Source organism: Manacus vitellinus, unplaced genomic scaffold (assembly GCF_001715985.3).
Source record: "Manacus vitellinus isolate BGI_N305 unplaced genomic scaffold, ASM171598v3 scaffold_4_pilon, whole genome shotgun sequence".
NCBI lineage: Eukaryota > Metazoa > Chordata > Aves > Passeriformes > Pipridae > Manacus > Manacus vitellinus.
Genome location: NW_021940604.1, coordinates 13,118,151 through 13,125,647, shown reverse-complemented (window position 1 = coordinate 13,125,647; position 7,497 = coordinate 13,118,151).

Here is a 7,497-nt window from a genome sequence, read left to right as displayed (position 1 = left end):
AGAAGCTTAATGTGCTGATTAGCACAAGCCTACATTTTGAAGATATTCTGACATTTCCACTAGTGTTAGTGGGAATTTTTGGTAAGTACAGTGAAGCACTGAAAAATCTTTTTAGGACTAGGCCCACAAAAACTGAGGAGTGGGCTGTAAAATTGCTGCTACATTTAGAGGAAAATATATCATGCTGGATCAAACAGTTGGAGATAGGCTGCTGCAGCTCCATGCCCCCAGGACGAAACAGTAGCAAGGTTGAAATGCATTCCAAGTAAGCACACGCACACATAGCACACATATATATGCATATACATTGCATATATGCATATATATGCACATATATCACATATATGCATATATATGCACATATATACATGTACGCCACACAGGCCACAGACAGGGCCACAAACCACTTACACAAACACAGACAACACCAATGGTCTCGTTCTGCCTCCCCTCATTGGCTGAGTAGGTTGAAGGCCCATTAGTGAGAAGATATATTTATACACATGTGCAAGGTAGCTGTGACCCAGCTCCAGCAGCTGGGTCAGCACTCGGTCTGCCCAGTAGTTGGCCGCTGGATCCCATCTGTCCAGTTGCTGAGGCCAGGACATGCTGCAAACCCACTCCAGTTCTCACAGACTGGAGAGGCCTAGACTCTCCCAAACACCCTTTTCCACACTTGTTCCTTCACCAGTCACCTAAATCCCTCCTTTTCGAGCCTTTGGTTCTGCCTCTAAACATCTCAGAATAAATGTGGGAAATCCCAAAAAACACTCTCTCCCTGCATCCCATACTGTGTCCCACCCCCTCAGCCTGAAAGGTGATCCACAGAGAAGCTCCCCGTGACTCATCTTCATGGGTTTCACAAAGGAGCAAAGGAGCTGAGCCTTTCCTGATAAAAACCTGGAAGGTGTTTGCTCCTCAGGAAGATGTAATTTGTGTTCCTGCCTGCCATTGTATGTCAGTGCTCCTCTGGTCTTGCAGAGTTGGATCAGTGGTTTTCCTTGATGGGCCTGGGATTATCTATTTTATAATTGATTCAGTTATATATTCTATCAGTTATGTGAAAGCTTTAACAAGTAAACATACACTATGTGTATACTGGTAACATAAAAGTGCCCTGGATGCTCCTGGGCCATGTGACGTGGCATGGCTGGTGTGTCCTCACTCCACCAGACAGAGTGGTTGCCCACCAGCTGCCTGAGGAGCATGACCAAGGCGTGTGCCATCCTCCGCGGCTGTGCGAGCCAGCACAGGCAAGAACCTTTCCTGACACCATTTAATTCAATGTGCAACCCCATTTCTCTTCCTGGGAATGTTCCCAGTCACTGTTTTAATTCACTGGGATAGATGTAACTGTAAAGCCTCTACAAAATGACCTAATGGTCTCATTTTCGTTCACTGCAGGCAGGTGTCCCCAGCACAGTAATACATGGCACTAATTAACCATCTCTTTCTGGGGCTCTTAGGAGAGATACCAGGATTGATTGGGCGTGGAAACTGAACTCCTTTTTCATTTGCAGAAGTGTACCTTCTGATTGAAGGGCTGATTCCAGTGTGGGCAAAGTAGCAGAAAGAAATTTGCACTGACAATAGCTATCATAAATGTGTTAATATACAGCTGGGGGATTGCTGGGGAAGGACTATTGGGACACTTACATGTTCACACCTTTCCTTTCGCTGTCTAAAGAGAGAGTTTAAATAAACCTGCCTCAGTGCTTTTTCACTGGGTCCTTAGGATTATGCAGTAAATTCTTCTGCATGCATTTTTTCCTGTTCATGGAGTATGTTTTTTCTGTTTATCTGTACTTGAGGAAAGTGATTGTTTTAGAAAGAGTAAGCTTGTCAGCAAGAGATGCCTGTATAGAGGAGTAAGGATAAATTATGTATTTTCTTATTAGATTGAAAAGCGCCACAAATTCATGAATTTTGTTATTTGCCATCTTTCGTTTGAACTCATCCTTCTAATATGAGAAAATACAAGAATTCTAAAACTGATCTGATGTGAAATAAACCACATCCTGGGTGAATTTCCATCTACAAAATTTTCTCATTTATCTTGATTTTTCGGCAGTCATAGATACACTGCATTTGCCTAGAAAATAAAAATGTGTGTAGTTGAAACAGTTGTGTTATTCACATGCTTGATTTCAGCAGGTTTGAAAATGAGAATGAAGATGGCACTGGGACATTGTCTGTTTTCAGACCTGTCATTTCTAGAGAAAAATTTCTTTGATTTACAGGTAAAAAGATATTTTTCCCAACTTTTTACTCAGAAACAATTTAGAATCTTCAAGTCAAGCACTTTAATGCGATAGACAGCTTCTGCTCTTGGTTACACCTGTTGAACTTCATTATCTTCCGTTCTGCCCTAATTACATATAGACAAACTCATTCACTTGACCTTGTTGACCCTGCCATTAGAACTTTAATTAACTCTTGTGAATATGATTCATGGCCCAGAACAGAATGCAAGTCACTTTATCACAACTAGGTTTGCAAATGAGGGTAAAGTATATTTTCAATAAATTGAGCAATTGTCTGTGATCACTGAATAGGAGATTGAGTACAGATGCATTTAGTAAGTCAGTGAAAAGTCTGTGTATATTTATATTTTGACTACTACAGTGTAAGCAGACATATCATTAAGCTGTGAAACCTGATAAATTTTGTCATCTGAAGAATTTTTACTCAATTTTACTGCTCCTCTGACATTAAATCCAGCTGATATTTGTCAGAAAACAAATAAGCAAAATTGTATTTATGACATCTCCAAAATATATTTCAACAGCTCTTTAGTACAGCTCCAGTTTAATAGATTTCATTATTAAATGGTTTTCTGCAGGATAAGAGCTAGTGACATCCTAATATGAATTTCAGCAGCCTAAAATCTTCTCTAAATCCAATTTTTCCCATCCCATTGCTCAAGTTTACAGCATTTGGGGGATTCCCCTTCCAATTCAGGATACTCTAAAACTGGAGGACCTATGTTCATAGCCGAGCTTTTGTCATTCTCTGGTTCCTGTCATTCACTGATGTTAGCTACTGCTAGCTATTGGCATGTCTTCTAGACTGACTGACATCAATTGGCTTTCAAGTATTTAGTCTCCATCATTATGGAAATGGCTCCCACTAGAATTTAGACATGCAGGACTCATATTTTTTTACTATCCTAAAATCAGGTCTAGGGACATTGTAATCTGATGCTGATTTTGATGGAGTTTTGAGGTAATTTTTATGGAAATCCTTGTGAAGAAGGCAGGGCAGAAGTCTTTGCCACTTTGAGTTTGAATCAATTATAAAAAGATAATAGCATTTTTCTGTCAGGTACATATCCTGTGTTATGATACACATGGTAATAATAGTCAAGCAAGAAATAGTATAGTAACAAAGATCATTTAAGTATTGCAAGCAGATAAATGTCCAGTTACTTTTAAGAACAGCCAAATGAACACTAAACATAGGGAAAATAAACCCACTCACATAAGTGCATAAGTACTACCAGGCCACCCACCACCAAAAAGTACATCTTTTTTGCATTTCCTGAGCAGACTCTGGTAGCTGATTTGGGTAGCTATGGCGTATGATCTCTAGCTGTGAGTAGCCTTTCTATTAGTAACTCATAACCTTAATACAAACAATCTGACTTGTCCATGTCATTGCTTTTCCCACATGAACAGTTGCAGTTCCAGTCACTGAGACTACTCAGGTAGGGCCACAGTTTGGCTATGTAAAATTTTCAGTAATAGCATTTCTTTTTATCCCAGAGAGAGACTGACAGGAGCAGGAGATGGGTGAATTAGAAGGTGTCTAATCATCAGTATGTTGTTACATCTTCTTTTATCTAAAACACTACAGGTGATACATATCCAGTCATGCTGTACAGAAAGTATTAGCGCAACTGGAAATGTTTTTGTTAGACAGCTTGACATTTTTCCTGTCTGAATGCACAATGCTGGGTATACATGCAGTTATCGTTTGAGGCTTCAAAATATTTTTTCCCTGACGATGTGTGTTTTCATACACCTCAGCTGATTTAATACACCCAGCTATTTAAAATAATGACATACCGGTTTAAAGTGCTGTCTGTGTTCAAAATAGTTGCCACTAGATGGCAAACTGATTGTGTGCAGCCTTCCACACAAAGGGAACATCTCTGCTGTGTGCTAGGTGACCAGGTGAACGTATTGCATCAAATTTATCCTGCCCTGATTCCGTTGAAACCAGTGGAATTACACCAGAGAAACAGATGGCTCTTTAACCTTAGGTTCTGAAAGCGCCTACAGTAAGTAAATATCATATTTGTTTCTGTTTGCTTGTTTAAATCAAGTCTGTTGTACTAAGCCTTTTAACTTCACATCACACAGGCAAAATGCAAGAGTTCAGGCCCATCATTCAGTTTTAGGTACCAGGTATGTTCCATGGGACTCAAGAGATAGGGAGTGGCACATACCGACAGAGACAAAGGAGACTTGAAAATCAAAATCCCTTTTTATATGTGCCCAGTTGTACAGGACCTGTGTGAATGCTCACATTTTACAGTGCCCAATCCTTCATGTGCCACAAATCTCCAATTTAGAGAATTTTGCATCCATCAGTTCACAAAGAGCCTCAGCTAGGTGTGGGACTTCTTATGATGTTGTCCTTTCCTTTTACCCTCACAATATCGTAATAGTGGCTGAATTTTCTAAGTAGATGCTGCACATTTCCATTCACAAGTGCTATTTGTGGTCACTTATAAAAATTCATTAACACATCAACATCCTCAAGATCTTATTTTTATCAGTTTCACACCAGTACCACTTCACTGTTGCTATCATAATGCAAGAAAATATTTTGTGATCCTACATTAAAAACAATTGGCATAGGCCTTCTTTCTGTTGGTATACTTCTCTATTGTTCATTGGTCTGACATCAACTGTCAGAAACAGATCCTTTTTAAAAGCAAGAGTTAGCTAAAAACTGTCAGAAACAGATCCTTTTTAAAAGCAAGAGTTAGCTAAAAACTATCTTGCTTGTTTTATTTTACTTTCTTACATTTCAGATGTACATATATATAAATGTATATCTAAATATTATGCCCTTGGTGTGTCATTAACTGATGTTAGTATCCATCTTGATTATTTTTTTTTTGAAATCTGAATTTTCACCTATATTATTTTGTGAATTAGCTTGTTTGAGATTTAACAGTTCTTAAAGACAAAGGATCGGCAGTTGTACTGTCATTTTCTTATGGAAATAGGCTGGCAATTCATACTTGCAATTTCTTTTTAACCCTAATTTAGTTTACTGGTGGTATGCTATCAAAAATAAAATTAGAGTTCTGATTTAATTTCAATTGGTGTGGCAAATTGACAGTTTTTAAAAAGAGGCAGAGGGTTTAGGACATGTCAGAACCTCAAGCAAGGTTCAGGCTAAAAAGATTTGCTTTAATCCAGTTCCTGAGAAAAAGTATAGTAGGTCCACTGAGCTGACTGCATAGGTGTGCAGTTCCCTCCAGTTTTACTAAGTCTGTGTCCAGCGAAGTGATGTTTATTGCCACCCTCTACAGGCCTCAGGGATAGTGTAGGCATCACCCTCAGCATGCTTGTTAAATTTCAACTGCGTAGTAAAGAAATCATTGCAATGGGATCTCATGCATGGGGCCATTAGTTATTCACCAGCAAGAATCAGCATGGCATTTTTCTGCCTCGTGAACAGTTAGCAACATGTAAGCAAGTTATCCTAAGTCTTTTGATATTCCTCTTAAGTACCAGAGATCAAACACACCTGGATATGGGACCTCAGCAGAACAAATTCATGCTTTAAGGCTGTGCTGCTTCTATTGTCATGCTCAATGTGTCCTCCCTATATATGCAGATTTTCAGTCATTTCATGGGTGGAAAGAAATAACCACCTTAGATTTGCCAAGGAGTGGAGAGGACTTTTTCTTCCTCTGCTATGCAAAGTGTGGTTCATCTTCTGAGATCACATCACCTACTGGGCTGTCAGCTCTTGCCATGGCCTTGGGCACAAGTGTTACCTTCTGTATCCTGTTTTTTGACTGTGGCTAACAAATCTCTTACTTTTTTGGGCATTGGAACCTTATTCATCTAACTTAATAGCTTAATTTTGAATGTAATACAGTAACACGTCTGGCTGAAACCTAATTGTATCCTACAGGATGTAAAACTACAGGGTCTAATGGCTCCTTCTGGCCGTGAGCTGTGAAAACAAAAGATCATAAGTGCTGGAACTTGGAAGGTCACCTTATTGCAACACTGAAAACAATGTTTTCAATTTTTTTAACCAAAATGCTGGACCATTGATCTGAATATACAGTTATGAGTTTTTCCTTGCAGATTAATTACTTTTGAAAATTTAGCCCCTTCATCGACTTTTCTTTCATATAGAAGGTAAGGGAATACAGTTCTCACCTTAAATCATATCTTTTATGGTTTAAAGTGGCTCTTTTAAATAAAATTAAATGAATGTTTTAAAAACTATTTAGTGTCTCTGATTTTAATCTCATGAACTTTTTTTCAGCACGAGACATAGTCTTCCTTGAAGGAACATTGCTCAGAGAAAGCTCCTGGAATATTTTAAATCTGTAGTCCAAATTCAGTAACATTCTCACAACCTAGAAGGTTGAAGTCATTTTTCTGTAACAGATTGTTAACTTTTCCTATGAAAAAGGATTTTTTTTTGAGACTGTGAGCATACATCCTCATACACATTTAAAATAGCAAAAAACATACCTTCTTTTTGAGTGACCTCTTTAGGAAAGAAAGGATTGTCTCTGCTATGAGAACACTTGTGTTAGGAAACAGAACAGGGTCTCAGGAATTTTCTTTTTTCTTCCTTAAACTTTCTTTGAGGAATTTAGGAGCCCTGAGCTTTCCTGTGCCTCTGCTGTCAGTCTAGAGTTATGTGGGAGAACAATATTTGCTGAATATTTGGGTTGGGGGAAGGTGATATGAGATCTCTTAATGCAAGGTGCCACACTGCATATGTTCACAACAGGAAAAAAAAGAAAAAGGAAAAAAATATTACACACACTTACCAATGACCAATTCTATCTGAAGTTTCCATAATTTAATACTCTTAGTGAGTAATAAATTTAAATTTGTCTGTGCTATCTGCAGTTCCGATGCAGTTATTTGTGTCTGAATTTCTTTTTGCTTTGGTTTGGTTTTCTTTTTTCTTATTACAACATCATGAGCTGTAAACACCCCTCCAGGACTAGGAATGCCCTGAGTTTGATTTCAGCTGAACCAAGCATGCTTATGGTTTCCCTCATGTAACCCTTTACTTTCAGTCCTCTAGCCTGAGAAGTTACACAGCAAACTGTTCAGCTGTTAGGCACTCATCTCAGTATGTGATACCTGACTCACTAAAAGATATAAAACACTCCTCTGAGTTTCATCCTCCCATACTACTACAAAAAATATTCCTTTTCTATCCCACATTTTTGACTCTGTATCTTCCTACATTAGCTGTCATTTAATGAACTCTACTTGG